Here is a 16,045-nt window from a genome sequence, read left to right on the forward strand (position 1 = left end):
GAAATTTCCTCTGAACCTGCCATCATTGCAGTTGTGAGAGTTAATACCTCCATTCTGTTCAATATTGTTGAAGAGAAATGCTATCAAAAATCTTCCTCTTGCTCTCTTGAGGATGTATGCATAAGTACAGAATTTCAAAGGGAATAATTTGTACTGCATGAAAAATAAGTTACTGATTTTTGAAAAAATGTATTCAGCATTTATTACTCATCTCTAATTGCACAGAGGGCAGTTAAGAGTCAACCATATTGCTGTGGGTCTGAGTCACATGCAGGCCAGACCAGGTAAGGTTGGCAGTTTCCTTCCATAAAGGACATGAGTGAACGAGATAGGTTTTCCAACAATCAACAATAGGTCCATGGTCATCATTAGACTCTTATTTCCAGATATTTATTGGATTCAAATCCCACCATCTGCTTTGGGATTCAAACCCAGGTTCTGGAATGTTCCCTGGGTCTCTAGATTAACTGTCCAACAATAATACCATGAGGCCATCACCTCCCCAAGAGTACAAATATGAGGGGACAGTTACTCAAACCCGTCTACTTTTGTGCAGAATGTGATTTGACTTGTGAAAAATTTTCCTGAATCTATTGACTTCGGTTTTAATAGGGTCCTTGATGCCACATTTGCTCAAATGCTGCTTTGATTTCGAGCAAATAGTTTGACTTCACCTCTTGAATTCATGTCCTTTGTTCATGTTTGGACCTAGTTTGTACTAAGGTCATGGGTTAGTTTGTATTTTGACAGAACCACTGCACTTCAGTGAGTAGGTTGTAGGTGTGGAAATGGTATTTGATCATATTGCAAATATATTTCACATTTTATAAATCATCATTCATAACTCCAGGATACCCAAAGTACTTTATGGCCAATTGGATATTTCTGAAACGCAGTCGTGGGCTATAACCTTATGAACCTGGAAGTGGCGATGGATGCAGTAAGGGCAGTATGGAAGCATCCCTAACCCTGTTGCCTTCCTGCCTCTAGTAGAATTAAGTTTCTTACCTGCCCTTGTAGCCACAGCATTTATATGGCTTGTCCACAGTTTCTGGTCAGTGTGACCTCCCAGAGTGAACATCTCAGCAAATATTCCCACTCCTGACCTTATGATGGGGGGAAAGGTCACTGATGAAGCAGATGAAGACGGTTAGGCTTAAGACACTATCCTGAGGAACTCTTCCTGAGATGTCCTGGGATTGAGATGATAGACATTGAGCAACTACAAACCTTTTTTTTTGTGCTTGGGATGACTTCAACTCGAAAGAGATTTTTCTCCCTTATTCCCTTTGACTCTTTTGCTATAAATTCTGTGTCTTATGGTCCCCTACTTCACAAACACCTGATGAGGGAGCTGTGATCCGAAAGCTAGTGCTTCCAAATAAACCTGTTGGACTATAACCTGGTGTTGTGTGATTTTTAATGTTGTCCACCCCAGTCCAACACTGGCTCCTCCACATCGTATATTAACAATGTATTTGTAAAGAAAGAGATATGATATATCACTTTTTTGAAGTCTAATGAGTTTGTGGAATTCTCTACCTTGCTGCTGTCAATCAACAGAGAAAAGAATATTAAATGTTAGCATGATATCCCAATGAGCAGTACTTTCATTTTTAACCAGAGCTTAAATATCTTTTCAAATAAAGTATTTTTGAATATGTACTTACCTTTTTCTAATTTTTCAATAGCAGCCTTCTCTGGTGAAAAAAAAATTAAAGTTGTTAAAATGGTACATAGTAAAGCGTTTCCTCCTTTCTCAAAAATAAAAACTTTTGTGAGATCTGGTTTCAAACTTCATAAAGTAGTCTCTAAAGTGGGACAGAGTTTAATTTTGTGTGATTATGTAATATAGATGATAACCGGTTCACAGCCTGTTTTACATCACTGACAGTATTTATTTCCATAAAACTCTTTGTTTTTATTGAGATTACCTTTCGCAAGATATCATTCTTGCAATTTTCTGTCAAGGAAGAATACGTCTTACTATTTGAAACTCTGGAACTTAAAATCTTATTGCATATATACTTTAGTTTGCTTTTTCTGTAAAACTTGAAATCCTTGTATGTTGTAGTCAGCCCTGCAATTTTGGTAAAGAGCTGAAAATCAATGGATAAGGGTACCAGTACAAGTCATTGAAAAAAAAATCAACATCATTGTTTGCATATGGTGAGATAAATTTTACGTCTGCTAATTTCATTCCTGTCTGTTCAGAAAGAATCAGAAAATCGATGTGGAATTCACATCACTGAAATTAGGAGCAGATGTAGGCAGTTCAGCCCATCAACCCCATGCTGCCATTCAACATGTTCACGGCTGATCCTTTAAATTTGCTCCATTTTTCTGTTCTGTCTCCATATCCCTTCACATCTTAAACTCTAGAAGTCTATTTCTTTCTCATATATATATATATTCAATGACATGGCTTGTGCAGCTTTCTGTGGTAGACAATTCCATATGTTCATCACCCTCTGAGTGAGATATTCCACCTCAACTGAGTATGAAACAACCTCTCACAAATCCTAAGCGTCTTGTTCTGGGCCTATTGCACCAGGGAGAAATATTGTCCACGATAAGACTGTCATTCTAAGATTCAATCATTTTTATGTGAAGCTTGTTACTTAATGGACAAGTGATACTACACCAAACCTCAATATAGAGTCTTCTGGCTATGAGCCTGATTACAATATTCAGCACCTAAGCTATCTTTCACCCAGCTTTTAGTGAGGTGGATAGGACTGTCTCCTGCTATTTGTGCCCATGCTTTGGAGCTATTGCATGATGGAACAAATAATGATGTAAAAAAAAAGAGATATTGAATTGGTTTTGCTATATTGAAAATGTAAAGCTCAGTCAAAAATCATACTGTAAAGTTACAACTGAATCTTAAAGTTACAAATGTCATCTTTGTGATGACATTTTTGAAATCCACGGGTTACAAGTGTCAAAATTCAAATACAGTTTGATTGTTCATTCATTCAATTACTTACGTCTTTTAATTTCAGCTGTATCACGCTTTATCCCTCCTGTGGACAAAGAATTGACATGGAGTTTTATTCCACTGTTTGGATACTCAGTGAGTATAATTTTGTTTGAACTTTTGACTTTTAAATTTTTTGTCAATCATTAACTGCTTATTAAAATTGTGAAGTTAGCCTGTTTAAATGTGTAAGTGGTACTTTCAGTACACTTCCAGTAATGACGTACCAGTGGTATTGTGACACCTTTAACAAGTTTCCAATTTAATAATTTTCTGGAAGTTTATTTTTTATTTAAATGAACTGTTACTTTTGACTTAAAGGAGAAACGCTCTTTAATGTCCTGGACCTGAAATTTTGCCAGTGGATAAGAAGTAAAGAATTAGAACAATTCCACCTCAGCAAAGCCAGCCTGGAAAAGAGTACCTCAGAAATTTGGGGATTGATGTTCATAGCTGTTCTGCTTGCTGACATGGAATGTTTTTGGAGTCAGGAATAGGGCTTTTGGGTGTTTAGGAGGGCTATGGGAAAGCCTTCTTCATTGCTGTGGTACATTTTTGCAGCGTTAAAGAAGAATTAAAAAAAAACCTTCAACTTTCATCTCTCACACATCCTCGCCTTCTCCATCCTCCCCATGCCCAATCCATACCACGTTATGATTCCTTGTATCCTCCATGCTAACCTCTGCTTCCTATAACCAATTCTCTAGGCTCTCTGCAGCTCTTATGTTAAACTTCAGATCACTGCATGCCAACCTATGCCCCAAATGCATCACTGTTTGCTCTTTTACCCTCCACGTCAACTCAACTTTAACCCTTCATAGGCAGATCTTAGGATTCATTCTGTAATTAAGTAAACTTATTCCTGATGAAGGACCTTTGCCCAAAACATCAACTCTCCTGCCCCTCGGATGCTGCCTGACCTGCTGTGCTTTTCCAGCACCACACTCTCGACTCTAAAGTTATTAATGTCTATTTTGATGAGTTGACTTTTTAAACTTTTCAAAAAGATATGTTAGGTGAATTGCCCATGCTAAATTGCCATAGTGTTAGGTGAAGAGATAAATGTCGGGGAATGGGTCTGGGTGGGTTGTGCTTTGGCGGGTCGGTGTGGACTTGTTGGGCCGAAGGGCCTGTTTCCACACTGGAAGTAATCTAATCTAATCTAATATCCTAATTGATAAAAACCCATTCACCAAAGTTAACTCCCTTTAACCTCTTGTAAAAACTAAGATTTTTATATATGTTTCATTATTGGAGTTTTCATTTCAAAATGGAGGCAGATGTGTGTTGATTATTTTTGCATGTGTTAATTTTAAAAAAAGCATAATCATTTGAAAAAACTTCTGGAATGATTTTTAAATCTAGCATTAGTCAGAAAGCAGGTGTTTCATTATTTATTCATGGGCTGGAGGCTTGGCTGGATGGACCAGTGCTTTATTTTCCATTCCTAGTTGCCCTTGAGAAGTTGGTGAAAAATAGAAACTAGGAACTGATGTAAGGCCATTTGGTCCGGTAAGAATTCTCCACTATTCAATATGATCATTAATCCAAGATAGAAAGAAAATAACATGCTTTCCATTGTAATTAAACTAGGCATACCAAAGCAATTGTTGAAAGTCAACTAGGAGACTGATTGCAGTAAAAGGAACATCTAAAGATGTCGTTAGAAAAGGGGCCATTAGGAAAATATTAAAACTGTGGTTGTAGTGCAAAGAGAACAAGTCTTCCCAAGGGTAGGGGAGTCCAATACTTGAGGACACAGGTTTAGGATGAGATGGAAAAGATTTAAAATGGACCAAAGGAATCTACATTTTTTCGTGCAGATGGTGGTGCTTGTTTGGAGTGAACTGTCAGAGGAGATGGTGGAGGAGAAAAACATCTGGATGGGTACATGAATAGGAAGGGTTCAGAGGGATATGGACCAAATGCTGGCAGATGGGACTAGATTAATTTATCATATCTGGTTGGCATGGACAAGTTGGACTGAAGGGTCTGTTTCTGTACTGTACATCTCTATGACTCTATATTTTCTTAGATTGTATGGAGAAAGGAGAGATGGTTCAGGACTGTCAAGAAGTTACTTCCTTGATTATTGATGGAAAGAATCTGACTATAGGAGGTTCTGAATAATACATCTTAAAATAAAGCTTTTTGTATTGTTGTATGGGATGTGGATGTTTCGAGGCAGAAGTGAGGACTGCAGATGCTGGAGATCAGAGTCTAGATTAGAGTGGTGCTAGAAAAGCACAGCAGGTCAGGTAGCATCCGAGGAGCAGAAAAATTGATGTTTTGGGCAAAAGCCCTTCATCAGGAATGTTGCTAGATTGTGGATGTTACTGGCAAGGCTACTAGTATATGCTTTCCATACCAAATTGTCCTTCAACTGAGTTGTTTGTTGGGTCATTTCACAGTGTTGATACGCGTCTAGTTGGCCAGACCAGCTAAGGACCTTAAATTACATTGATCAATCAGACTGAATTTTAATGACAATCAACCATAGGTATGTGGTCAACATTAGGCTTGCTTTTAATTCTTTTTAAAATTGGTTTTACATTTCACCGCATGGTGGGATTTGAACCTGTGCCCTCAGAACATCAGCCTCGGGCTTTGAGAGATGGGCCGAGGAGTGGCAGATGGAGTTTAATTTAGATAAATGTGAGTATGCTTGTTTTTATTCGTCATTGAGCAGAGAAGTTGGGAGGTCATGTGCGGCTATAAAGAACAATGGGGAGGCCACTTTTGGAATACTTCATTCAATTCTAGTTTCCCTGCTATAGAAAGATGTTGTTAAACTTGAAAGAGTTCAGAAAAGATCTATAAGGATGTTGCCAAGGTTGGAGGGTTTGAGCTATTGGGAAAGGCTGAGTAGGCTGGAACTATTTTCCCGAGAGTATCGGAGCCTTATAGAGGTTTATAAAATCATGAGGGGCATGGAAAGGGTGAATAGCCAAGGTCTTATCCCCAGAGAGGATAGGTTTTAGTTGAGAAGGGAAAGATTTATCATAGATCATGGAATCCCTACAGTGTGGAAACAGGCTGTCCGGCCCAACAAATCCACACTGACCCTCCGAAGCGTAACCCACCCAGACCCATTCCCCTACCCTATTATCCTATATTTACCCCTGACGTATGCACCTAACCTACACATTCCTGAACACTATGTGCAATTTAGCATGGCCAATTCACCTAACCTGCACATCTTACGATTGTGGGAGGAAACCGGAGCACATGGAGGAAACCCACCCAGACACGGGGAGAATGTGCAAACTCCACACATACACTCGCCTGAGGCTTGAATCGAATCCAGGTCCGTGCTATGAGACAGCAGTGCCGCCCTCTTTAAAAGAGAAGCAAGGGCAACTTGCTTACGCAGTGGGTGGTGTGTATATGGAATGAACTGCCAGAGGAAATGGTGGAGGCTAGTACAACATTTAAAAGACATCAGGATGGGTATATGAATAGAAAACATTTGGAGGAATACGGGCCAAATGCTTGCAAATGGGATGAGATTAATTTAGGATATCTGGTTGGCATGACGGATGGGTCTGTTTCTGTGCTGTCCAAGTCTATGACTGGATGACTCCATATCAGAAATTGACCCAAAGACAACACCAGAGCAGATTGTGGTTTAATGGTAATATCACTGGACAAGCAAACCAAAACTCAGGCTGATGTTTTGGAGACATGGTTTTGAATCATGCAATGGAATCAATACTCAATAACAACCTTGGATAAAAAGCTGGTCTCATGGTCATCATGCAACTGCTGTCGATTATCATATACAAACATTTGGTTCATTAGCGGAGGGAATTTGCCATCCTTACCAGACCAAATCTGTGGTAATATGGATGACTCTTATTTATGATTGAGGCAGTAAGTGTTAGGCAATAAATGCTGGCGTAGCCAACGAGGCCCACTTTCCCTGAACAAGTGTTTAAGAAATCTCACAGTTTTGCAGGCCTCAGCTGGAATTTTAAAAAAAATTAATTCAGAGGATGTGGGTGTCAATCATGTTTTAAGAGTGAGTCACATTGCTCCAGATCTGAAGTCACAAAAGGACACCAGTTTCCCAAAGAATATTAGTGAACCAGATGGGCTTTTCCTGATGAATGACAACAGTTTCAAGCTTGTCATTAGAATCTTAATTTCAGATTTGTTCGTGAATTCAAATTCCACCGTTTTCCATGGTAGCATTCAAATCCCAGTCCCCTTAGAGAACTTTAACAATGAGCTTGGAGGGCTGAAAAAGGCCAAGAAATTTCTTTGGCAAATAGGATTTTTTAAAAATCCCAATGTATTTTTGAGTTTTGAGGAACCATGGGGAGCTAAGGAAAGAGTACGTGCACTCAAGAACAAAGGAGGAAATTTATGCCTGGAGAGGATGTGGGTGAGATGCTTAACAACTAGTTTGAATTGGTATTCACAAAGGAGAAGAACATGGTGGATGGTGAGGTTGCTGCTCGTCGGATGCTGCCTGAATTGCTGTGCTCTTCCAGCACCACTGATCCAGAGATGGTGGATGGTGAGTCTAGAAATGCTTATGTTGATGTTCTAGGGCAAGTTGATATAAAAAGGAGTAGGAGTTGGCTGTTTTGAAAAGCCTTAAGGTAGCTGGGACTCCCGTTGTTTGTAGTATGTACGTGATTTACAGGAGAGTGTATGTGGTCTGATTAGTATACTTGCAGATGACACAAACGTTGAGAAAGCAGTGAATAGTGAAGAGAATTGCAGAAGATATAGCAGGATATAGATAGGCCGGAGACTTGGGCAGAGAAATGGCAGATGGAATTAAATCCAAACAAATGCAAGGTAATGCATTTTGGAAAGTCTAATGCAGGAGAGAAGTGTACAGTAAGTGGCAGAGCCCTTACAAGTATTAACATACTGAGGGATCTAGGCATACAGGTCCACAGTTCTCTGAAAGTGGCAACACAAATAGATAAGGTGGTAAAGAAGGATTATGGCATGCTTGCCTTCATTGGTTGGGGCACAGAGTATAACAACTGGCAGGTCATGTTGCAGCTGTTTAGAGCTTGCATAAGGCCACATTTGGAATATAGCATATAATTCTGGTTGCAACACAACCAGAAGGAATTGGAAAGGTTTTGAGAGGATACAGAAAAGGTTTACTAAGATATTGCCTGGTTTGGAGGGTATTATCTATGAGGAGAGATTGGACAAACTCGGTTTATTTTCACTTGAATGTCAGAGGCTGAGGGGCAACCTGACGGAGATTTAGAAAATTATAGAATAGATAGTTGGAGTCTTTTTTCCAGATTAAAAATGTCAATTACTAGGGGACACTGGTTTAAGGTAAAAGGAGGAAAATTTAAATGAGATGAGAGAGGCAAGGTTTTTACACAGAGGGTGGTAAGTGCCTGAAATGTACTGCTAGAGCAGATGGTGAAGGCAGATACGATAGCAAAGTTTAAGAGGCATCGTGATTAGGCATGGAATAGACGGATATGGATCTCGTAGAGCCAGAAGGTTTTTGGTTTAGAAATGTACAATGTGTTGGTGTAGGCTTGGTGGGCCAAAGGGCTTGTTCCTATGCTGTTTCTTTGTTCTTTCTTCTTTATTCAGAACATTACCTGGGGCTTTGGACTATATTCCAGCAATAATTCTACTAGGCCATCAACTGACACTAAGATAGGCAGAGTTGTGGATAGTGCTGAAGGATGTTGTGGGTTACAGAGGGACATAGATAAGGTGCAGAGCTGGGCTGAGAAGTGAGAAATGAAGTTTAATGCAGAAAAGTGCAAGGTAATTCACTTCAGAAGTAGCAGAATGCAGAGTACTGGTCTAATGGTAAAATTCTTGGCATTGTAGATGAACAGAGAGATCTTGGAATCCAGACGCACTAATCCCTGAAAGTTGTCGCCCAGGTTGATAGTGTTGTTAAGAAGGCATATGGTGTGTTGCCGTTTATTGGTAGGGGATTGAGTTTCAGAACCATGAGGTCATGCTTCAGCTGTACAAGGCACTAGTAAAGCCGCACCTGGAGTATTGAGTACAGTTTTGGTCATCGCGTTATAGGGAGGATGTGTAAGCTTTGGAAAGGGTTCAGAGGACATTTACTAGGATGTTGCCTGATATGGAAGGAAGGTCTTACGAGAAAAGGCTGAGGGAATTGAGGCTGTTTTTGTTGGAGAGAAGAAGGTTGAGACTTGACTTAATCGAGACAATAAGATAATCAGAGGGTTAGGTAGGCTGGACAGTGAGAGCCTTTTTCCTCGGATAGTGAAGGCTAACACGAGGGGACATAGCTTTAAATTGAGGTATAGATTTCGGACAGATATCGGGGGTAGTTTCTTTACTCAGAGAGTAGTAAGGGCGTGGAATGGCATGCCTGTGGACTTGCTAATGTTAAGGGCATTTAAATGGGCATTGGAGAAACAAATGGATAATAATGGAATGGTTAGATGGTCATCAGATTAATTTCACAGGTCAGTGCAACATCGAGGGCCAAAGGACCTTTGCTGTGCTGTATATTTCTATGTTCTATGTTCTATCGCCCTGACACTGGTCACAAACTTTGTTGATTCTCATTCGTTTGAGTGCTTATTGCAGCTTTGCCTTAGACAGTGTTTCATTCATAGAGTTTTTAATATTCCGTTATCAACAATCTGGGGGTTGTTACCAATGGTTATCATTGACCAGAAACTAAACTGGATTAGCTAAAGAAATGGTTGGCAACAAGAGCAATTAAGAGGCTAGGAATCCTGCTGCCAGTAACTCACTTCCTATCTGCTCATGGCCTGTCCACAATCTGCAAGCCACAAATCAGGAGTATGATGAAACACTACTCACTTGCCTGGAAGAATGCAGCTCTGAAAATATTCAACAAGCTTGATACCCTTCAGGCTATGATTGGCACCAGATTCTCAAATATTAATTTTCACCACCATTGATGCTCAACTGGGAATACTATCTAAAAGATGCGCTGCATAAATTCACGAAGAATGCTTGGACAACACCTTGCAAACCTCCAATTACTATTGTCTAGAAAGACAAGGGCAGCCGATACATGGGAACACCACCATCTGCAAGTTCCCCTCCAAGCTGCTCACCATCCTGATTTGGAAATATACCGCTGTTCCTTCACAGTCATTGGGTCAAAATCCTGGAATTCCCTCTGTTAACAGCAATGTGAGTCTACCTACACCACATCAACTGCAGCGGTTCGAGAGGACAGTTCACCACCACCTTCTCAAGGGTAACTAGGGATGGGAAACAAATGCTGTCCAAGCATGCAGCCCAAAATCCTCAGAATGTTTTTTTTTAAAAAAGACCAAAGCCCTTTTGAGAAGCTATGGGGAAAATGTGTAAGGTAACAAGGTGAGGGTATCAGGTAGTTGGTTAAGCAGGTAGGGTGGCAAGTGGGTTACATGATAGGTGGCAGGCGAGTGGTGACAGAATAAGGTGGCAGGTGGATGGGAAAGCAGTGTGGTGGAAGGTGGTTGAGGGGTAGGATGAGACAATTAGGTAGGCATATGTAGTCAGGGGATGGCCGTTGCAAAGTAGCTTTTGGATATATTGATTATAAATCATTTGTTTCATATCATCAAAAAACCAGGTCTTTCATCCAATTCTCTAAGTGACATCAATCAATTTAATTTTGTTTGATAACATAAATAACTCCCTCACGTATGGTCGTTACATAGTAAGACACTGCATTGCGTAAGACATTGCATTACAAAAGGTGATTTGATTTGCTTCATATATGTCACATATTGCACTGTTCTTGAGTGACTAATATTAAAAGAGTAAATTAAATAAATATTGTTTTCGACTTACGTTTGGGTTTAATATTTTCTTCAAGCCTCCTTTCTGTTGAATAATAAGAATTAAGTTCAACATGATCTAAAACTGTCTATCTATGAGAATTATTTAGTTATAATAAACAGGTGACGATTTAGTTGTTTCACTTATCAGCAATGATGGACTCGTTTTTCGTGTGTGAAGAATTCTGGTTTGGTTTCAAAAACAGTAGCTGTGGCAATCATGCATGCTTCAGGGGTTGATACTATCTTGCATGGGACTTCAGTGCAAGCAGTGACAGCATGCAATGGAAGTATGCAGAAAGGACAGATGAAGACTTTACCGATGTGGCAGCTGGAGCAGTGTCCACGATGCTGTCGAGTTTGAAAAAGAGTGGGCGAAAGCAAATCAGCATCACAGATGATTGACTACTGAGCATTGCTGCTGTGTTTCCCTTCTTCCAAAATTGCAACATTCTAAGTTGCAAAAAACTTTCTTTGACAACAAAGATTGTGAACTCACTTTGTTGGTTCACATCCTGGAGAATGTGGCATTAACAGTGGGACTGTGGATTATAAATGGGGTTTCCACAGCACTTCTGATGAAGTTGCAATGGTAACCTTGTGGCAGAAGTAAGGAACTTTCCAATTCAGGGACTGGGTCTAAGCAAACATAAAGGAATGTCTGGTGAGTGTGACTTTCATTTTTAAACTTTATTAATATTCATAAAGGTTTAATATCCATCTGTCTCATCAGTAAAATAAGGTAATGTTCATTATAATTAATAATAATGTTTATTAGTACTGGTAAAGTTCATTAAAGAAGGAAGGTTTATTAGCAGCAATAAAGTTTATCAGTAATGACAAAGGTGTCACTATCCCAGTAGACTGCTCTCTCATGAGAAAGGAATGACCAGTGATGGCTTAACCTGAGAATCACCACACCTTAGTTGGTGTGGGAATTGAACCTGCACTGTTGGCATTACTCTGAATTGCAAACCAGCAATCCAGCCAATTGAACTAACCAAAACCTTTATTAATAGCAACAGTAAAATAGATAGAGAACTGGCAGAGCTTCTCCATAGAGTGCATGCCCAATTCTATTCAATGCCACTCTATGCTTTCTGTGTCCTTGACAACTATTTGTGCAGCAAGTGTCATAAGTTGCTTCAACTCTGGGTTTCAGAGTTTAGGCAGCAGTTGGCATTAGCGTGCACACAGGAGGTTGAGAGCTTCATGGCTCACATGTTTGTGGATGTGGTCAGTCTTCAACTGAAAAGCTTAAACAAGAATGCGAATATGTGACCACCAGACAGTGCAACAGTTCATTTAGTACATCCCACTCCCCAGGTAATGAGAGTGATGATATACCTGGGGAATCTGTCAGAATCACATCTATTATACTGACAGGGGACTGGAAAGCCCTAAGACTCCAGCATTGATTTTTATTGAAGTGGTGATAAAGAGTACTAGCATTAAAAAAGTGGTTTTTAATCATGTTAAAATATCTCAAAGAACTTTCTACAATTAATTATTTTTGAATTACTATGAATATTTCAATTTTAAAAGGGAAAATTCCAAAACTTACTTTGTCTAATTATACATTCTTGTTGGCGTGATCTTTCTGTTGAGATAGAATATCAGTATTTAGTTGATAAAAACATTGTAACTAAATAAATTTAAAATTACTGAGCATTGCATAAGTACATGATTAATACAATTAAATAATAAAACTCATTCATGGTGGCAGGATGGATGATATGTTAAGGCTGCAGCAAGTGTGACTGCATTGAAACCTTTGTGATGCAGGGAAAATAGGTCAGCAATAAGTGTTTGAGACTCATACAGATTTGATTCAGAGTTTATAAGTTGCAGACACTGTAATTCATCAAAGAATGGTGAAATTACATAGATTCTTTAAACCAAGAGGCAGATTCACCATTTGGTCAGTGTTCTGAGGCAGGAGGGTGTGCTGCACCTAAGACAGATAAGGAGATCTGGAGGGCAATAATTCAGGAGATGTATGCAATATAACTGTATGACAAGTTTTAGCATGTCTCTCAACCTGTTTGGACAATTGGGACTGCAGGGTGGTTGAGCAAACTGACATGGCACCACAGTGCAGGAACCCACCCACGTGGGAGTGCAACAAAAAATGTACAAGCAGGTAACAATTGTATAATGAGGAGGATTGACATTATTTTCTGCAGCAGAGAATGGGAGTGCACATGGCTCTGTTATCTCCCCAATGTCAGGATTTGGTACATCTACTCAGGACTGGAAAAAAAATTGCAGTGGGAGGGGCAGAAACCAATGGTTGTGGCCCATGTTGATTCCAACAACATAGATAAAACTAGGATGGATGTTATGTATGGAGAAAGAACCAAAAACTAAAAAAGCAACACCTCAAAGGGATCAATCTCTGGATTATTACCTAAACTAGCAAATTAGCATGGCTCAAAGACTGGTGTGAGAGAAGTGGGTTCTAGGTTGTGGACCATGGCACCACTCTGGGAAAAGTAGGGTCTGTACAGTTTGCACCTAACCATTGCCAGAATTGTGTTCTTGTGAACTGCAGAACCAGAAAAGTGGAGAGGATTTTAAATATTGGAGAGAAGGGGTCAAATATAGAAAGATATGACATTTCAAAATAAAACGTGGTAAGACAGGAAAATAGTAACATTGGAAATGGGGATCAATGAATGACACGAAAGGGTAGATTGAACATAGAACATAGAACAATACAGCGCAGAACAGGCCATTCGGCCCTCGATGTTGTGCCGACCTGTGAACTATCCTCAGCTTGTCCCCCTACACGATCCCAAAATCATCCGTGTGCTTATCTAAGGAATGTTTAAATCTCCCTAATGTGGCTGAGTTAACTACATTAACAGGTAGGGCATTCCATGCCCTTACCACTCTCTGTGTAAAGAACCTGCCTCTGACATGTGCCTTAAATCTATCACCCCTCAATTTGTAGTTGTGCTCCCTCATACAAGCTGACGTCATCATCCTAGGAAAAAGACTTTCACTGTCTACCCTATCTAAACAAATTATTTATAATCAAGACTAGACAGTACAAAGATAACAAAAAGACAACATAAAATGCATTTGAATGTGCATAGCATTTGTAATAAAGTAAATGAATAGATAGTGGATTGAAGTAATTAAATAGAATCTGTCAGCCATTACAAAGAGATGTTTCAGGATGACAACAATTGAATCCTAAGTATTGAGAGATGCTTGACATTCAAGCAGATCAGGAAGTGAGGCAAAGGTAGAATGATACTATTGTTAATCAGAGATTTCATGCCACAGTAGATAGAGATGATCTTGGTTCAGGAGATCAGGATTTGGAATCACTTTGGGCAGAGATTGGAAATAGAAAGTTAAGATAGTCATTAATAAGAGTGATACAGATGCCCTTTAACAGTATCCTTCAGGCCAGCATGGTTTTATGAAGGTAAATCATATTTGTATTGTTTGCTAGAGTTCTTCAGAAATGTAACAAGCAATGTTGATCAGGTTGATCCTGTGGATGTAGAATCTGGACTTCCAGAAGGCACTCAATAAGATGCCACATGAAAAGTTAAGATCACATAAGGTTAGAGATAAATTATTAGCTTAGATAGAGGATTGGATAACCAACAGAAAATAGAAGGTTGGGATAAATGGGTCTTTTTCTGGTTGTTAAGCTGTAACTAGTGGAGTGTCACAAGGTTCAGTCCTCAGGCTCCAACCATTTACAATCTATATTAATGATTTGGGTGCAGGGATAGAAAGCTAAATTTACAGATGACACTAAAATAGGTGGGACAGTAGTTGTAATGAATAAATAAGAAATGTACAGATGGATATGGATAGGTTGGGTAAATGTACATGGTAGATAAAATTTACTGCAGATACGTGTGAGATGATCCATTTTGTCGAAGGAATTATTATCTAATTGCAGAGAAACTTCAGAGTGCTTCAGTACAGAGGGGTTTGGGTGTCCTTGTGCATGAGTCACAGAAGATTAGTCTGGATACAGAAGGTAATAGGTTAGGCAAATGGAGGTTTGCATTTATTCCTAAAGGAATAGAGCATGACATGAGGAAATTGTTGCTGCACCTGCACAAGTCATTAATGAGACTGCACCTGGAGTATTGTGCTACATTTTGGTCCCCTTACTTAAGGAAGAATGTAATTCCAATGGAGGCAGTTCAGAGAGGGTTCATTAGATTGATTCCAGAGATGAGGGGTTTACCTTATGCAGAGAGATTGAGCAGCTTAGGCCTATACTCTCTGGAGTTTAGAAGAATGAGAGGAAATTGGTATGTCAGAAACTAGAGTCACAATTTTGGGATTATGCGCAAGAGAGCTAGGGGTGAGATGAGGAAAGACTTCCTTAATCAGTGAATTGTTGGGATTTGGAATGCACTGCCAAGGAGAGCAGTGGAAGCAGATTCCATAGAAGGTTTTGAAAGAGGGCTGGATATATATTTAAAATGGATGAATTTCGATGGTTACGGAGATAGAGCCGGTACAGATACATTCTCTCTCATATGCTCACACATACACACCCACACTCACAGCCACACATGTACCCTCTCACAGACTTATACCCCCTTTCTCTCTCTCTCTCTCTCTCTCACAAACACACACACACTTCAGTTTATGGGGTGAATTTGTACTTGCAGAATTACATTTTATTTTGCTCCAAAACTACATGAGTCCCATGTATGATTCTATTAATCCCTTGTTTAGAAATAGAATCAGTCTGAACATTGGAGCACAGACAGCCTCACACAGAGCACCTCCCATCTTCAATACATTATCTGGGCCGACATGGCACCTATTGTTAAAGTTCCCTTGAGAATGTAACTTTAAAGAAAATTCTGGGATTTACATATGAAAGAACTGAAACCAACATGGTCATTCTCAAAGATGAGAGATTTAACAAACAATCCAGGTCTTTTTCAATATATAATTTCAGTTGCATCACCACTTGATGAAGGAGCAATGCTCCGAAAGCTAGTGCTTCCAAATAAACCTGTTGGATTATAACCTGGTGTTGAGAAGAAAGTGAGGTCTGCAGATGCTGGAGATCAGAGCCGGAGATGTGTTGCTGGAAAAGCGCAGCAGGTCAGGCAGCATCCAGGGAACAGGAGAATCAACGTTTCGGGCATAAGCCCTTCTTCAGGAATGAGGAAAGTTTGTCCAGCAGGCTAAGATAAAAGGTAGGGAGGAGGGACTTGGGGGAGGGGCGTCGGAAATGTGATAGGTGGAAAGAGGTCAAGGTGAGGGTGATAGGTCAGACTGGGGT

This window comes from Chiloscyllium plagiosum, chromosome 5 (assembly GCF_004010195.1).
Source record: "Chiloscyllium plagiosum isolate BGI_BamShark_2017 chromosome 5, ASM401019v2, whole genome shotgun sequence".
Taxonomy (NCBI): Eukaryota; Metazoa; Chordata; class Chondrichthyes; order Orectolobiformes; family Hemiscylliidae; genus Chiloscyllium; species Chiloscyllium plagiosum.